Source organism: Canis lupus, chromosome 3 (assembly GCF_048164855.1).
Source record: "Canis lupus baileyi chromosome 3, mCanLup2.hap1, whole genome shotgun sequence".
NCBI lineage: Eukaryota > Metazoa > Chordata > Mammalia > Carnivora > Canidae > Canis > Canis lupus.
Window position 1 is genome coordinate 73,359,316 of NC_132840.1, and position 19,125 is coordinate 73,378,440.

Below are 19,125 nucleotides of genomic sequence, written 5' to 3' on the forward strand. Positions count from 1 at the left end.
CTGTCTGCCACCTGAACACCATAAAAGCCATGAGGCTCGGAAAAGCCCTGACAATGCAGGACCCCTCTGCAAACCAGCTTCCTCTCCTAGATGCACAGACATGGCTGGAGCAGCCACAAGAAGCAGGAAAACGTGCCTAAGGAGAGAGGGGTGGTCTGGACCCCCAACAGGAACAGATTGCACGGCTTGTGCCATCTTACTGCCTAGCTCCTCTCCTTGCTGCTCTTTCCGGCTTCTCCTCCTGGCCTTGCCTCTACTTTGCGTGCTCTCCCTGCCCTCCCCCAGCCCCTTTGTTCTCTTGCTCAGCCACAACCTGTCCTCCCTTCTTTGTGGAGGCTCTGAGCCTTCTGCTGGTCCCGGAGCCACTGGGTCCTGTTAGCCAGGAAAGCTTAGGGGCCGAGATGAGACACCAGCCGGGGACCAGGAGCCTCAGGCTTTCTCAGGGGCAGGGCAGGGAGAAAGCAGCAGTGGAGGGACTGAATTTCTGGTTGGTGCTCAGCCTCTCGAGTCTAATACCCAGGAGAGGGGCTCCTCTTGGAGGGAATCTGAAAGTGCATTTCTTTCTACCTTCTTCCAACAGGGTTCCTGGGGAGATGTTTTCCTTCTGGCCTTCCTGAGCCAGCCCTACACACACTCCCTGGCACAGAGCTAGATGGGGCAAAGAACTACCCTCTCTCTTCCAGCCTGAGACCTATCTAGAAGTTCTGTGTGTGTGTGCGTGTGTGTGTGTGTTGATGCGTGTGAGAGCATCTGCACAGGGACAGTGGGGCAGTATACGTGGCATTGAGGGTGCTATGTTCCGTTGCGGTCTATGTACAGTGAATTTGGTATGCATGCAGTGTATCTGGTCTGATACACACGTATGTGTGGTGTGTTTTATGGAGTGTGTGGAGCAACAGAATGCGTGGTGTGTGTGAGAGTGTGTGTAATGTGGTATGCACGTATATGTGTTTGGGGTGATGTGTCGTGGGGAAGACTGGAGTGGGTGAGCAGCCACCTCTGTCCCAGGAGCCAGCTATCAGGGTAGCCCAGCCAGAGAAGCCAGGGATCACTAGTATCCAGGCAACCGTGTTGGGGGGAGGGGCAGAGATATGGAGGTGAGGAATGGGCAGGAAAAGGAAGGGAGGCTGAGAATTGAAGAGGAGTTTCCATGGCAACTACCAGGGAGGTCACGTGCAAAAGGCTAAGTTGCGGAAACAGATACACACATCCATACCTCCACAAGATGCGGGCACTGGGCCCCCAGGGTGGGGGTCCCTTCACAGCGGACATGGGCTGCCCACTGATCCATCTCCGAACCTGGAAATCCGGGCCCAGCCAGAGGGGACCACACCAAGGAAACAAAGGAAGTGGAGACGGAGGCCGCGTTCATGGGCAGAAGGCTCAGCAGCCAGGCCCCCATGTCTGGGGGTTGGCAGCAGGGGCCTGCCCGGGCCCATTTCTCCAGCGCAGCTGCTCCCACTCTCGGGTGCTTTCTCTACCAGCCACCACTTGTAAGAGCCAGAGGCGAGCGCCAGAGCCAGGGCTGCTCTTCCAACTGTCCACGGAAGCCCAGCAAGACACAATGGGGGAGGCCCTGCCAGGGCCAGCCCTGCTGGGGAAGGGGGCTGGGCGTGAGGAAGGGGGTGGGGGGAGATTAGGGAGGCCCCTGGAAGAAAACAGGACTGGATAAACAAGAAGGAGGGAGGAAACCCAGGCAGACGTTCTCAGGAGTGCCATACTCTGGAACCCCAGGCCTTCTTTACCTGCCCGCCCCCCCCCCCCGCCCCTTGCCCACGGCCCGCCCATGCCCCCCAGCACCAAGCCAGCCGTCCCATTTTGCATTGCTGGTGCGTCTACACTCGCTCGCGTCCAGCCACCTCCCCGTCTTCACACGCCCGGGCTGCGCTCAAGTGTCCACAGCCTCCCAGTAACAAAGGGGAAGCTCCCGCCGGTCCCCGGTGGGAGCTGCCCCTTCGCCTTCTCCAAGACGCCGTAGCCCCCCCCCGCCTCGCCCCGGGCCTCCCCGCAGAGGCCGCGCTCCGCTTCCGACGCCCACCGCCGCGGCCCCCGCCCCCGCGCATCCCCGGCGCCCCGCGAGGGCCGCTCACACCCCCGACCCGCAACTCCCGGCCGCGATCGGCCCCCGCCCGGGGCCTCCCGCCCTCCGAGGAGGAGAGGACGAGGACGAGGAGCCCAACTTTGCCTCCCGCGCCGCCCGCCGCTCACCTGCACAGCGCGGGGCGTCGGAGACGATCCCGGAGGACGCGCGGTCCGAGCAGCCGGGCGCGGCGCGGCGGGGGCGGGGCGGTGGGCGAGGCTCTCGCGGGCTTCCCGCCTCCCTCCTGCGCAGGGCTGGGGCGCGAGGGGGCGGGGCCCGGCCGGGCGGGGGGCGGGGGCATCGAGGCGCGCGGCGGCCCCGCTGCGGCTGCGGCGGCGGGTGCGGGTGCGGGTGCGGGTGCGGGTGGCGGAGGGCGCCTGGGGGGGCGGGCCGCGCGCGCAACAGGAGGCTGCGGCCGGGGGGGGGGGGGGGGCAGCACCTGCCGCCCGCCCGGGGGTTTCCTCGGCGGAGGGCGGGGAGGCAGCGCGACGCACACAGCGACAGAGCTGGTGTCTCTCTCGGAAATAGTAGACCGGGGGGGACCGGGAGGCAGCCCAGCACCAGACACGGCAACCCACGTTAATTGGGAGCCTTGGCAATTAAGGGGAATGTGTACCCGCAGCATGAATGGCTCTGTCGTGGGCGCCTGAGCGCCGCTCCGGTTGTAGTTGTCATTTCCAGCTCGAGCCGGGCGGGGGGCGCGGGCGGGGCGCCACCGAGGGACAGGTGTGCCGCCCGGGACCACCGCCCTCCCTTCCGGGGGGGCCCTCATCCTGGCCCTGCCCGGTCACCGTCCCGCCCCTCAGGATCCAAATTTAAGGCGACAGCTGACTTTGAAGATGCAAATCCTGGCTCCCGCACGTCTCCCTGGGACGTAACCGTGAGCCAGGGGCTAAAGGAAGCTCTGGAGCCCCTTTGCTCGCAGGTGATGGTGGCGGTGGGAAGGCTCCCCTCCTGGGAAGCTGAGCCCGGGAGCTCAGAGCAAGTGATCAACAAGCCGGCAGGAGCTGGCAGGGCTTATAGGAAGGGGCCCAGGCACAGAACCCCAGCAAAGCCAGGAAGGCGGACTGCTGGCCACCAGGCTGCCCAGCCCCAGCCACGATGGAGACAGGATGAGGGGTGTTTCCTGAGAGGCGCTGTGATTGTCCACACCTAGGCAGGGCCATGGGGACTTCATTACAGACAGGGGTATGGCCATCCAGGAAGAGACCCAGCCCTAGCTCTAACACCCCCAACCCTCAGCCTCAGTATTTTCAGCTGCGGAAGGAAGACCAGATAATTCTAAGGCCATTTCTCACTCTAGCCCTGGATGATTTTAATTATTTTAGCGAAAGATCAAGTCTCAAAACCCCAAGGCAGGAAGTACTCTTGAATTCAAAAAGGCCTTGCGCAGATTTGGAAGCGGTACGTGGCTACTGAGAACAAGTGGGCAGCCTCCCCCCACATGCACACACACAAGGGAGACCAATGGGGTGACAGTTCTGATCGGTGGAGTGCAGGACCTTGGACAAAATGGACATGGTTCCAAGAGTCCCCGGGTTCTATGGGTGCCTCTGAAAGCTAAAGCTCTAAGCCTGGCTCCAATCTTGCCAGTCTGTGTGACTTGACACAGATCGAGTAAACTTTCTGTTCCTGTCTTTTTCTCCACAAGTGAAGACTTGGTGACAGTTGTCCCCCCTCTTCATTTGCTCGAGGGGGTGAGAGATGAAACCACACGCCTTGGTGGGCCCATGTTCTTGGGCAAGCAGATTTAATCGCTCCCGGATGCCCTTGCATATTGCCTTCCAGACATTTCTCTGTGCTGCTTTTTGGAGTTCCTCCTGTTGGGGACACACCAAACCCAAGCTGGGAAAGCCTGTTTGGGGAAAAAGGAATTCCAAAGCCAAGTCACCTGGAGTAGCAGCCCTTTCTTAGAATTCCAAGGTGTTTGACTGAATTACTTCCTAGGGATACCTGCTGGCTCTGCTGACCAGCGTAAGGGCTGCAGCGACAGGATCTATAGTCATGAGAGGAAGGGTCACGCTTGCCTCTCAAATTGTGCTCCATCATCATTCCTCTAGGACCACTGATGAAGGTTGGGGTGGCACGCTATGTAGTCCACACAAGCATGTTCCGGAAGAGTAGCATCTCCCTTCCAGGGGGAGAAGAAGCCCATCTAGCCTCTGTGAAATGTGAGTGTGGGTAAGAAAGGGTCCCCAGCTTCTCCACTCTTTCAGTACATTTACTGATGACAGGAGCCACTCTGCACTGAGCCCTCAGCCAAGCTCCAGGCCACAACAGCGCAAGGAAAGTTGTAGTCTCTTATGGCTAATGAACAAGATGGGTACTTATCAACTGGTCCTGCAAATCAGTGTGTCACGAAAACCTGGTTCAGAGCCCTGAGGATGCAGCATTTGAAAAGCGAGCCAAAAGGTCAGGAGGTGTTAAAGAGATGTGGTGAAGGAGCCAGGAATCGGAGTGACAGGCAAGACTGGGACTGGGAAAGGATTCTGACATAGGAACAGAAATGACATGTGCAAAGGCCCTGAGGCAGAAGGAGCGTGGCACGGAAGGAGCCACTGTGGCCCTCAAGCAGGGGAGACAGGCTGGAGTAGGAAACACATGCTAGACCAGGCAGGCCTGGTAGTTCCTGGGTAAATCCCTCTTTTATCCTCGGGATAATGGGAAGCCACTGAAAGGCATTAGGAAAACTGTTGCAAGCAAGAACTGGGGAGTGGGTGGCTAGGATGTAGGGGGACCCCACAGTGTGGGGTCAGGGGCTGTGGGGAGGGTGGTGCTAAGGTGAGGCTGAAAAGTGGGCCTGGCCCCTAAGTGAATAGAATCCTGCCTCTCTAAAGGCCCTGGGAGCAAAGAGAGAGAGAGCTGGGGCCGGTGTGCACAGCCATGGTGGAAGTAGGACAAGAAAGAACAGAAACCATTTCTAAAACGCTCCCCATGCGTCCAGAATTGGAGCCACGAAAAGACCCGGGGCTCAGAAGGACAGCCTGACTGTTGGGAGCACAAGGGACGGCTCCATGCTTTAAAGCTTGTGCTCAGTAACTCACAACTGTGCTACTAAATACTAAAACCCCGTGTGGACTGCTCTTGCCTCGTCCCCAGGGACTGTGACAAAAATAGCCGTTCAGCCTGTCAGCGCCCGGGTCCCAGAGCAGCAGACCAACCCGAAGTGGAGGGCCAGCAGGAAAGAGTAGAGGGGCAAGACCAGGAGTCTTGGGGAGAGACCCCTGCCTCTCCTAGCAGGTAACCCTCCAAGGTGGCTTTGGGGGTACCATTTCATCCTGGGGTGCGGACTGAAGAATCAGAGCACTCCTGCCCACCAACTACTACTTTCAATCCATTCACAGCCACTGTGCTTTGTACAGGTTCGAACGTACCTCCTCCCCCCAGCCAAATGCTGAGCCCCCAAACCCTAGGACAGAACCGTTTCCTACTTCTTGGCTGAAAGAGATTGCGCACCTGCAAACTGCTCCTGGAACCTGGGTCCTTCCACCCTCCCTGACCTGTCTTTCTCGAACCTGTCCAGCTTCTCCCTCAAGCAGCTTGTGTGAGGCCCTTTGTCACTTTACACAGCTCCTGGACAATCCAACCTGCAACCATGGCTTCACCATCCATGTAGGGCCGATGGCCCCACACTCGCCAGCCTGGTCCTCATCCCCAGAGACCCAGAGGAGTAATGCCCAGGCACCCCGCACGGCTCATGCTGAATCCATCATCTGACTCCCCCCACACCCAAAGGTGCTCCCCCTCCGGGGTCTTTCTTTAATTCGTAAATGGCACTGTCCCCACCCAGTCACTCACCTGGGAAAGCATGTACTATCCTCACTCCTCTCCCCTGACCACTTCTGTTCTAGATCAGGTCTCTCTGCTGCCAGCCTCCTGCCGGAGACTCGGCCTCAGTCTCCCCACCCCCAGGCTATCAACTCTGGTATTTTCTGCAACTCAGATGTGACTCAAACCTTCACAGGCTCCATGTTTTCTACACACTATAGTCTGACTTCTTAATATAATAGTTTTTACAACCCAAGACCCACCCACCTTTTGTGCTTCATCTCCTGACCCCATACTTTGCTCTGCCTTCCCCATTCCATCCCCACGCCTGTCACTCCAACCCTTGCAAATGCTGCCCCCCGGCCCAAGAGGGTCACTCACAATCATCCAAATATGCTGCCGGTTTGCATGCCGCCCATCTTTGCTCATAGAGTTTCTCTGCTTAAAACATCCCCTCTTGGGGCGCCTGGGTGGCTCAGTCATTCGAGTATCTATCTGCCTTCGGCTCAGGTCATGATCCCAGGGCCCTGGGATCGAGCCCCACATCAGGCTCCCTGCTCAGTGGGGAGCCTACTTCTCCCTCCCCCACTACTCTTGCTTGTGTGTGCTCTCTCCTCTCTCTCTCTTCTGTCAAATAAATAAAATCTTTTTTAAAAAAGACTTAGAAAAAATAAAACATCCCCTTTCCCTTCTCCCCTTGTGAGAATCTTACCTACTCTGCAGAGCTAAATTCAAATATCACCTTATAGAAATTAAGGCTGTCTTGTCCACGCTGTCTCGAATGGTCTTGTGCCTCTCCATCTATAATGGTGCATATCATAGTCTGGATTTTACTGTGTGTAATTGCATGTGGGCTGCCCTAATGGAATAGGAAGTTCTTGGAGGCAGCCTGGCCTCTCACTCCGTATGCAGACCCCAGTGGCTTGCCTGGTGACCCATCTATAACTTGGGTTATAAATGGGAATTGTAATTCAAGGGAATCGTAGCTCACAAGACCCTGCATGATCGTGTCCCGGCCAGCCTTTCCAGCTTCGTTGTGAACACCTTCTTCCTCCTGTCTCATCAATCTCTCAGCTTAGCCAAAGCCTTCAGAACCAGCTCCCCACCCCCCGGTACCCTGGGGCCCCCCACCACAGGTGTGCAATGCCTTTGCTTTGCTCTCTCTTCCCAAGGTGAGCGGATGAAGTCGCAGTGCTGTTGAGGTCACAGGCAGAGGTGAGATGCGTGGTGAGGAAGAGGAGGAGACCCTGACAACTGACACTGGCGGGGGGGGGGGGGGGGGGGCGCTGAAAAGGAGGACTTCTCTGTAGGGAGCTGTGGGGACTCGATGGGATGACAGACACCGCTGCTTCCCTAGTCAGGTGGGTTTTCTTTTTTCCTTTCTGCCACTTTTTGCTGACTGAGCTCAGTTTAAAGCACTCATTCCCCAGACTTACCAAGGGGGGTCCACGTGACCCAGTTCTGGCCAAGAAGATGGCAACAGAATTCTATTTAGTAAGAATGCTAAGGCATGCGACTCTTGCCTTTTGTATTTCTCTTCTCCCTCTTCCTCCTCCCCTTCCTCCCCTTCCTTTCCCGCCGCTTCTCCTTCCTACTTCTCCTCCCCTTCCTCCTCATCCTGTTTTTGTCAGGAACACGAATGCGATGCCTGGAGACGAGGCAGCCATCTTGCATTCCAGAGTTTCCTGTTACCTGAGAAAATTCAGCTGGTTTTCCGTTCCATGCAGCCAACACAGTCCTAAATGGCACAAATAGATTGGAACAGCTAGGGGGGACAGCCTTGCATGACGAGAAAGCAGGATTTCAGCACGAGGAAGCTGCCTCCCCGAGAAGACCTCTGCCTGCCTGCTTACGGGCCGCTAGCACACACCTGACGCATGTCAGCACGTCGAAACAGAAACACCAATGCCCCTCTTCCTGGAGCAGGTCCCCCAGAGTCCCTTTCCCTAGCTACCTTTAGATCACGATCTTGATTTGGAGAAGGGAAGAAAGCCAAGGCAGGCAGAGTGGGGGAAGTCTGAAATAAAATTTCACCCTGTCTTCCCACAGGAAAACTATAACATATGTCAGGAAACGAGGCATGCCAAAGCATGCATGAGATTTGTCTCTAAGTGAAAAATCCACCCCAGTCCCATTAGTCTGGAGAACGAATCCTGCCCGATTGACTTAAACGTGTCTTGTAAGTGTGAAGTGTCACCTCAAGGCGCCAATCTCTAATTATGAGCACGCCTCTTCCAGAGCTGCTGGTTATCCAAACCGAGCACATGACCACTCCTCCCCCCAGCCTCTCCACTCTGCAAACACGCACCCATTGGTCTCCTCCCAGTGAATGCAAATGGGAGAAAACGAGCAACGTTGCCCTTTGGAGACAATGACGTTGGAAATTCAATACATAATGGCTCCCTAGACAAGACCAGAATAGCTTTGTGTTTCTGCCTTCCCCATGCACAGAGAAGCTGACAGCCTGTTAGCATAAGCAGGCATCTGAACTCCCCACCCCTCCCCTAGTGCCTGGAGCCAACGTTTGCAGGGAGAGGCACCTGTTCATCATCATATACTTTCTTCCAACCTAATGGATCCAGGCTCAGAACAGAGGCTGTAGCTGAGTTTTTGAGCCAGGAAGAACCATGGGGACCCAGCGGGCACCTCTGTTTGGTCTTTTAGGCCCGTGCTGCAACCAGACAATAACCCGCTAGCCCAGCCACGCTTCCAGGCAGGAAAGACTTGAACCCACTTTTCCTCTTTTGCATCTCCCACTCCCACTCCCACTCCTTCCCCCAAAGTCCAAGCTGGAGTTTAGGGAAGCAATAAAAATGATTTGGGGCTAGCTGGTTGCTGAACTTTATAGGGAAGTCTTAGGGGAAGCCTCCGGACTGAATGCCATGAGGGGAAGCAACTTTCCTGCAGTGCAAACTCAGTGCCTGTAGATAAAGCTGTGTTTCTCCCAAGAAGCCGACAGCAGCAGCCAGAGGCCTGGCATCCTGGGGCTGTGCCTGGACTGTCTGGGGAAGGGAGCTCATTCCTGATGACCATGGGCTTCCAAGACGGATGGTGGGCAGGTCAGCAGACCACTTATGGTCATGAGGACACTGCCTCTCTAGTCTGCTTATAATGGGCTCTTGGGTTCATTAACATCTCCATTTCTCTCAACCCTCCTACCATTCCATTCTCTTTGATGATGTTGTTTGTGTAATTGCCTCTCAAATCAAAGGCATGTTTGATGTCCACCATTTAAAGCATTATGTCTATTGATTCTCGTTTTTCAGGCCTTGTCTGGAACCTTAGATGTGGCCGGTGGGAGGTGATGAGCATAAAACACTCACCATTCTGGCCATTCACTCTAACATTAAACATGTATCTAGCACTTGAGCACAACTCCTTTCAGGACATTGTTTAAAAGAGAGTCCACAATTATCTTCCTGAGTTGAACTCAGAACCTTCAGCTTCTGACTCACAGGAGGGTTGCAATGATTTGACCCAGGGAATCGCCTAAGTTGGTTGCTCTTGGATGGTGAATCAAATGAAGGCAGGAAGGATGTCTAGTTTATGCTTTTTGTTTGTTTTGTTTGGGGGTGTTTTTAAGGTTTTTTTTTTTTTTTTTTAATGATAGTCACACACACACAGAGAGGGAGAGAGAGAGAGGCAGAGACACAGGCAGAGGGAGAAGCAGGCTCCATGCACCGAGAGCCCGACGTGGGATTCGATCCCAGGTCTCCAGGATCGCGCCCTGGGCCAAAGGCAGGCGCCAAACCGCTGCACCACCCAGGGATCCCAAGGTTTTTTTTTTCTTATTTGATGCTTTTAACACCTGTTCCCCAACACTTGCCAATATAATCGGTGGGTAATCAGTATTTACTAATGCAAAAGATTGGAATGATATTGATGGATAAAACCAACGAGCATCAAGAAAATTCCCCACATATCAGCGCTGTGAGGCTGTCTGACGCTGACTGTGCCTTGTCTGACAGGCGAGAGAAAGGGAGAGATGGAAAGAAGGCTTCCGGGGACATGATCCACGGCAGATTCATCCGGAGACTGCTCTCGAATTATAGCAGGTTGTGTTTTGAAAGATGGCCTCGGCAGTGTCTCCCATCCCATGGGCTCTTCTGCCGGGAAACTTTGCTGCTCCTACCACTTGGAGGTGGCACTGATCCTTCCTCACCACAGTCTGGACTTAGTTTGAGCAACAGAAAGAGCCAGAACTATCACCCTATAACTTTTTAGATGGGGCCTTAAAAGAGCTGCAGCTTCTGCCTTCAATGTTTGGAACACCACCTCTTGGAAGCCAGCCACCTTAGAAGTCAGATTATCCTGCTGGAAGGAAAAAGAGAGAGAGAGAGAGAGAACGTGGAGAAAGGCCTGAAGCCACCTGGGACATTCCCATCCAAGCCAAGCTCCTACTCCTCAGATCTTGAGTAAATAAAGTGCTTGTTGTTTTTTAAAGCATTAGGTTTGGGAGCATTTTATTTTGCAGCTATAGATGACTCAAGCAAGGTGATTGGGCCCCACCTCAAACCCATGTATCTGATTCTCCAGGAACAGAACCTGGGCATCAGCTTTTTAGCAGAACCTGCCTGGCACAGGGAAATAGCTGAGCCTCGCAGTGACTTCTCCCGTGGACGGCTTTATCCGTGGCTTGCAGACTTGGTGGGTCTGAAGCCCTGGAGTGCACAATATGTCTGAGCTATAGGAACCCAGGCCAGAGACATACACAAGAACACCACAGCTTGGAAGAAACAGAGCACAAGGGAGTTCTATATGCAGAGCCATGGGATATCTGAACTGGATGAGGCCTTAGAAGATGTTTTGCAAATGAGGAGCTCATGGCCCAGAGAGAGGAGCTGAGTGACTCAAAGTCACATAACTTATTTGTGGCCCACTTGGGACCAGAGCAATGTCTCCTGAGTACTGGTCCACTCTTTCCCTTGCCTGTCTATCTCTCAGGATTTCTGTGTCCTGAGGAGTGAGAAAAACACATGCTTTCTTAAATGCATGGTAAGTATCTTAAAATATATTTTTTAAAGATTTTATTTAAAAAAGATTTTATTTATTTATTCATAGAGACACAAACAGAGAGAGAGACAGAGACACAGGCATAGGGAGAAGCAGGCTCCATGCAGGGATCCCAACATGGGACTCGATCCCCGCTCTCTGGGATCACGCCCTGGACTGAAGGCGGCGCTAAACCGCTGAGCCACCTGGGCTGCCCAGTAAGTATCTTAAAATATTAACTAACCCAGGTTTTAAGTACCAATTATTGATGTCCCAATTAATGTGAACATACCAAGAGTATATCCACAGCAAGAAAAAGATCAGGATAAGAGGTGAAACTAACCTGGGCTGCCTTCCTCAAACAGTTGACCTTTGAAGGGGGAGGATGAGGGTCTGTGGCAGTAAAAGAGCAAACCCAGGCACAGAAGTTAGAATGAGACATGTGGGAGGTGCAGTCTGAGCTACTTGGCAGGTTCAGAGAGGCCTGCTGGGAAGAAGCAGGGATTTATGAGAACCTGTTTTCCATCTAGGATCTGTTTTCTTATCTGGTTCCTCCGCCAGCAGAGGCGGGACAGGACTGGGGGCTGCCTAAATGGAAGCCCTATGATGCGGACTTCCTGAGCCCCATCCCCCACCCCCATCCTGCTGCCGGCTAAGAAGGCTGACCAGGGCCTGGGAGAGAACTGGTGCCCGAAACTACAACTGTGAGGCCGAGGCTTCTGAACCTGGTATCAGGATCCTGCTCTCTCCCCCTTTCTCCCTCCAGAGTCCAGCCCCCACCCTTTGCCATTAGAGGAGGCCCCAAAGACACCACCCAAAGCGAGTTTATTTTTAGTTCCCATTCTTTCCTGAGAGCTGCCATGCACAGACCACACATCTTAAATATTCCCAGCTGCCCTGTGCTGAGGACTGAACCAAAGAGAAGGGATTTTTACTTGGAGTAGGAGAGGTCAAGGCCAAGCAAACAGAAGAAACTCCCTTGGAGTCAGAGTGGACAAAATGAGTGAAGTTGGTAAATTTATTTCTTTGGCAAATAATTTGTGCTCAGCGGACAAATCAATAACACTGTCTGCAGTTTCCATGCTACAGAACAGGTTCTTTTGGCACCTGTTCTCTCTGAAGAACGAGTTCTTGTGGAAAAGTAGTAAGAGGCCAATAGAATGAGCATGGGTAGTTCCGAATTAGAATCCAGGACTGCTGGTCTTGAACAAGTCATCTGACTTCCCTGAGTGTCAGTTTCCTCTTCTGGGAAGATGGCAATAATGCTATTCTCTATTCCGTAGAGTTCTTTCGGGGGCTGATGGAGCTAACTCGCACAAAATACATGCTGCCTAGCAGTGATAATTGCTCAATCAATATTCCCGTCCTGACTTCCGTGTCCTAACTAAACCCACCTTGACCAGCCCCAAGATAGAATTTCATATGGAACAGACACCTACTGTGAACCTACCACATGCCAGGCATGAAACGAGGCCATGTCACAACCTTACCACATGACAACCTCGAGCGCTGGGTGTTACTTATCCTCATTTCCCTGTGGCCCTCTTCGGGGTCAATCCTACCCTACAGCAGACCATCGTGACAGGTCAGAGCGGATGCAGAGATATAAAGCAGTGGCCACCGTGGGGTCCGAGTAACATGCCGCCTGCTTCTGACCTCTACACCTTTGCAGATCACCAGGACACTGGGTGCTCCAGGAGAAAGCACCATTGGCCCCACCCCATGTCTGGGGGACCTTGACCAACCCAAATGAACTCACTGAACTGGCTCAGGTAGGAGAGCCAGGGAACTGCATTTCAAGGAAGTAACACAAAGGCCTCCCCCAACTTGCAGTGAGCATCTCCAATATGCCTGGCACAGTGCTAATGAGTTCACATACATCACCTCACTTCATCCAAGAAGCAGCCCCACAATGCAGAGCCTATGACATCCCCATTTCTAAGATGGGGAAACTGAGCCCAAAAGACCTGAAGCAACTTCCCCAGAGTTGCTGAGTTGATAAGTGTCAGTCTCAGGACATGAACCTGGGTGCATACTGGGAACTTATTTGGGGTTTTGTTTGGTGAAGATGTTTAGTGCTTAGCTTTCAGGCATTCTGGCCCCTTCTTCCCACGAGGAGATCCCGTTCCCTGGGGCTCCCATGGTGCACGATCCTGTGATACAAGGACACCCTCTCACAGCCACCAGCCACCCGCAACCCCTGCCCTGTGTGGGGCCGAGGCCCTCTCCGTCTCTCTCTGCACACCAGAGCCAGTAGCCAGGGATAGGCGGGAAATTGTTCTTTCTGCCCTGGCAATCTGGTCAGGGGCCACGCAAGGAGGTAGTTTTCCACTCTGAATAGGCCATTTCTCCTGTTCTCCCATTGCGAATTTCCTGCTTTCTGCACCATTGAGATTAGATCTCTGTCTGTGATAAAAGAAGGGCGCCTTGTGGCTGCTCTGCCCAGGGACTGGTAAGAAACAGGGGCTCAGCTGGAGACATACCTGTCTATCATCATTATCCTCATCATTTAATATCTGCTGAGTGCCCCAGAGTGCCTGCCCTAGACTTGGGAGTGCTTTGAGAGGACAAAGTCAAGAAGATGGGGTGAGTTTCCTGCCATGAGGATGCCTACATGCAAACCTCCACCTGCAAGTCAAATATCCCAACACCTCTCTCACACAGGTGTGTTTGGACAAACACATCCTCCGGGAGCACTTCTCAAACTGACGGGCACATAGCAACCACCAGGGGTTAAATCACAAATCCTGGGCCCCACCACGAGGAGATGTTGATGCTTCTGTTCAGGGGTCCCCACTTTGAGGACCAGCGCCCTCCTACACCCTCCCCTAACAGGGCAGCTCTCAGATCATCACACATGTGCTCAAAGGCATGTACACCCTCGGACATACACGCCAGACACAAGGTCCTGCAGCCTCTTCAGCGTCCATGGGCCCCACTCCCCCCTTGGATCTCTGGGCTCCGACCTTTCCAGCCTTTGCATTCCTCAAACTGTGCTCCTCCTCCTGCTTCAGGAGGGAAAATAGGTGGGAAAACAGCAAACTGAGGAAGAAAGGCAGGAATGTGGGGAATGGCAGGAGATTCTCCTGGCAAGGCAGCTCCCACTGAGGGTAGAAGAAGAGATGTAAAGCTCTTTCTTCACCTGGAACAGTTGTCTTTGTTTGGCTAGTGCCTCCTTAACCTTTGGATGTTAACTCTAATAGCCCTTTTTCAAGGAAACCTTCCCTGATTTCCTCTACTACCCTGGCCACCATCACTAGACCACAGCAGAGCCTAGTTATAAGTGGACATATCTTTTTTTTTTTTTGGACATATCTTCATATAGTTTTTATTCATGTGATTATGGCAGGGTTTGTAAATCTTTTAATTTTTTTAAAAGATTTTGTTGATTTATTTGAGAGAGAGAATGAATTGAGAGAGAGATAATGAGCAGGGAAAGAGGAAGAGGGAGAAGCAGACTCCCTTGCTAAGCAGGGAGCTGGACACAAGGTCAATCCCAGGATCCTGGGGTCATGACCTGAGCCAAAAGACACTCAACCAACTAAGCTACCCAGGCGCCCTGGCAAGGTTTTTTTTTGTTTGTTTGTTTGTTTGTTTGTTTTTTTTATCTTTGACCCTATGAGAAAGGGGATCATACTGAGTTTCTCACAGTTGCATCCCTACCTGGGCATCTACCTCATGGTAGATGCTCAGAAACATTTGTTAAGGGATCCCTGGGTGGTGCAGCGGTTTGGCGCCTGCCTTCGGCCCAGGGCGCGATCCTGGAGACCCGGGATCGAATCCCACGTCGGGCTCCCGGTGCATGGAGCCTGCTTCTCCCTCTGCCTGTGTCTCTGCCTCTCTCTCTCTCTCTCTGTGACTATCATTCATAAATAAATAAATAAATAAATAAATAAATAAATAAATAAATAAATAAAAGAAACATTTGTTAAATGAATAAATGAACTCTCATACATGAGGGCAGCTCACACATACAGCAGGTATTCACACAAGAACACATTCACATGTACTCCCTCAAGTTTGCCCTCAGCATTCTTTGAAGAATAAGGTAGCCAACTTGGACACGTTTGAAGCATAGGAGTTAACCCAACTTTTCTGAAAAACAGCTCAGCATTTAGAATAGAAATGTAAGCAATCTTACTTATTGAAATTTACTTAGAAGACAATCACCTCAGAATGAAGCTGTGTGCAAAGAAATTCATGGCAACAGTGTTTATAAAGCAAATTCTGGAAACTACCCCTACTTAGATGTCCACAGTGGAATATCCTATACAACGGAATATCCTACAACTGTTAAAGATGATAATATCCATCCCTTTGGGGAACATGCTTATTTCATGTTGTTGAGAAAATGAAGTCAAGATACAAAATAATCTGTAAAATATGATCTTATTTACATAAAACTGTAGCCCTCCCTCTATGGATGCATAGAGTTGTAGAAAGATATTGCCAAAATGCTAATAACATTTACCTTTGGAGGTGGGATTTTAAAAAATATTTTCTTTATTTATTTGAGAGAGATAGAGACCATGTGTGAGGTGGAGGGGCAGAGGAAGAGGGAGAAGCAGACTTCCCCCTGAGTAAGGAGTCTGATGTGGGGCTGGATCCCAGCACCCTAAGATCATGACCTGAGCCAAAGGCAGGCACTCAACCGACTGAGCCACCCAGGTGCCCCAGATGGTGAGGTTTAAAGTGATTTTTACTTTCTTCTTTGCAATAGCACCTAGTTATATTGTTGTTGAGAAATTAAATGAGATAAAGTGTGTGATGATATGGAGAGTTTATCGCATGATAAACTCTTGGCACAAACAGTTCTCCTTATATTATTTGCATAGTTTCCAGGATTGTTTGGATTTTTAAAAATTCTCTTGTAATGAGAGATAAGTTACAAAATCACAAAGACAATGAAGCTTTAAAAATTAGATCCAGCTGGAAAGGGCCAAGGAGAAGACACCATGATAAATGACAGATATGTGTCCTCTACCCCTACCTCAAATCCCACTTGCAGCATTTAACACAGTCCTTGGTACTAGTAAGGTACTTGTGACAATTTGTTGAATTTAACTGGATCTGGAGCATCCATTAGTCCAGTGAGAAAGTTTATCAGAGAAGAACCTGACAGAGTAGTGATCTCTAGTCTACCACAAGGCAGACCTCACCAAGACTTAATTGCTGATATTGAAGGCGTTAGCCATGCTTCCCCAGTGGGGTAGAGGGATTGGAGTGTTTCTCTCTTTCTATCTTCTTTAAAGATTCTATCTATTTATTTGAAAGAGAGAGAGCAAAGATTGAAAGCACAAGCAGGGAGTGGTGTGAGGGGCAGAGGGAGAAGCAGACTGCCTGCTGAGTGGGGAGCCCCATGTAGGACTGGATGCCAGAATCACGATGCGAGCCAATGGCAGACTCTTAACCAACTGAGCCACTCTGCTAACCCAATTAGAGTATCTCTAACTAGAATTAGAGCCCTTGCCTGGGATGCATCAAGCCCAGGAAATTAAGGAAATGCAAATCCCCACCCTTCTTTCTCCCACCCACTGAGCTCTTCATTAAACTGCAGTTAAATTAACTTCTCTCTTCTTCAACAAGACCCAACCATCACCACATAAAGCTGAGGAGCCTTGGGCTCCTTTAGGTAAGAGATGGTACGCTTTTTCCTGAAAATTGGCAGTGGAGGTAAGATAGACATGGTTCCCATAGTCCCAGGAAGTGACTATCCAAAGTCAACACCTGTAGATTTCCATGTTTTGTCTTGTTGTGCAGTCTAATGTAGCAGCCCTCCAAGTGTGGGGGTGCCTGAGACATTCTCAGGGAATCAGCAGGTCAAAACTATTTTCATAATAATACTATGATGTCATTTGCCTTTTTCACTGTGTTGACATTTGTACCAATGGCACAAAAGCAATGGTGGGCAAACTGTTGGCTCCTTCACATGAGTCAAAGCAATGGCACCAAACTGTACTTCTAGTCACTTTACCACCCCACACTGGCCAGTTTCCCTAAGGAACATCTTTGATGAAGCAGTAGATATTATTAATTATTAGAAGTTAAGGGATCCCTGGGTGGCGCAGCGGTTTAGAGCCTGCCTTTGGCCCAGGGCGCGATCCTGGAGACCCAGGATCAAATCCCACGTCAGGCTCCCGGTGCATGGAGCCTGCTTCTCCCTCTGCCTGTGTCTCTGCCTCTCTCTCTCTCTCACTGTGTGCCTATCATAAATAAATAAAAAAAAAAGAAGTTACTAATTTATTGATATTGCAATCCCAAATATATGTCTTTTCAATATTTAGTATGAAAAAAATGAAAGCACTTCTGCCATATATACCAAAATTCTAAGGTTGTTTCAAGAAAAAGCACTTGTATGTCTCAGCTGCAGGCTGAACTAGCCACTTTTTTCATGAAACACCATCTTTCCTTGAAAGAAGATTGACAAACTATGATTACTCTGACGTGATAGTTGGCAATCATTTTCTCAAAAATGAACAAAATGAGATTGTCACCTCAAAGAAAACATCTGACAGTGTTTGTTACTAATGATATAAACTTTCAATTGAAAATTAGAATTTTAGAAAATTTGGATCCTTCACAATGAGCTTCCCAATCCTTAAAGAATTTTCTGAATAGATATTATTTTTTATATTGTATAATGAAATGTGTCAACATTTGGAAGACATTCAGAACTCAGAACTAATATTTTCCAATTGATCGATGCATGATGTTACAAAATTAGGCATAGGTAAAACTCAAACAACATATCATAACACATCAAATACTGAAGCAAGTATGAGAATCCAGGTATCTTTTATTAAAGCCAGATATTAAAGAGATTTGCAAAAATGTAAAACAATGCCGCTATTCTTATTTTTTGTTTAGAAAAAATATAGTTATTTTAATAAAATTATTATTTATATTAACATGTTATTAAATGTTTAGCTATAAATGTAATGAAATAGGTACAGGATCCGTATGCTGAAAACTATAAAACTTAAATGAAAGAAATAAAGAGAAAAAAAAAAAGAAAGAAATCAAGGAAAATCTAAATAAGTGTATAACACAGAGCATCTGGGTGGCTCAGTCAGTTATGCATATTCCTTTGGCTCAGGTCATAATCCCAGGGTCCTGGGATGAGTCTGGCATCCACACTCTCTGCTCATCCGGGAACCTGCTTCTCTCTCTCCCTCGGTCTCTCCCCCTCACTTATGCTTTCTCTCTTGCTCTCTTTCTCTCAAATAAATAAATAAAATCTTTATAAATAAGTAAATAAATAAAACACCATCCATGTTCATGGTTTGGAAGACTCAATAATTAACATGTTAATTCTCTCCAAATGGATTATAGATTTACCACAATCCCAATAAAAATTTCAACAGGATTCTTTGTAGATAGAGACAAGCTAGTTCTAAAACTTGTATGGAAATACAAGGAACCAGAATATCCAAAATTATTTTGAAAAAAATTTGGAGGACTCACCCATATGGTAAAGCTGAGGTAATTAAGTCAGGGTGGCATTTGTGAAAGGATGGACACATAGATCAATGGAATATTAGAGAGGCTAGAAATATACTCACACAAATATTCTCAATTGACTTTTGACAAAATGAAAAGGCAATTGAGTGGGAAAAGTGCAGTCTTCAATAAGGAGTGCTGGAACAACTGGATGTCCATTAACAAACAAATGAACCTCAGTCTAGATCACAACGGTATCCAAAAGTTAACTAAATGGATCCCAATCCAAATAAAAAACATAAACAACAACATTCTCAAGAGGAAACATCAGAGAAAATCTTCATGAGCTCAGATTTGACCAAGTGTTCTTAGCACAATCCAAAAGAAAAAAAAAAGATCAATTGGAATTCAGCAAACTCACTTTTGCTCTAGAAGAGCACAATTAAGAGGATGAAAAGACAAGCCACAAAGAGAGAAAATATTTACAAATCACATAGTCAACAAAGACTAGTATCTAGAATATATAAAGACTCTCAGAATTCAATAATAATAAACAAACAACCCAACAAAGAAACAAGATCTGCACAGTCACTTAGTCAAAGAGGATCTACAGATGACACAATAACATATAAAAAGATGCTCAACATCATTAGTCATTAGAGAAATGCAAATTAAAACCACAATGAGATACCACTACACACCTATTAAAATGGCTACCATAAAAAATACAGACAATACCAATTACCAACTGGGAGGATGAGGAGCAAGTGGTACTCCTATACTGCAGGTGGGAATGCAGAATGGTACAGATCCTCTGAAAACAGCCTGGCAGTTTCTCATAAAGT

The 19,125-nt window shown here is 49.8% G+C and overlaps 1 protein-coding gene across 2 annotated transcripts in view; it reads right to left on the reverse strand.

Moving 5' to 3' along the window:
• FXYD6 (FXYD domain containing ion transport regulator 6) overlaps positions 1-2,342 on the reverse strand; it is a 30,924-nt gene extending 28,582 nt beyond the window's left edge. For both annotated transcript variants that reach the window (XM_072822200.1, XM_072822199.1), the window contains exon 1: positions 2,209-2,342. The gene's annotated coding sequence lies outside the window, so the exon portion shown is untranslated. The remainder of the gene's footprint in view (positions 1-2,208) is intronic.
• Positions 2,343-19,125: the final 16,783 nt, after the last annotated feature.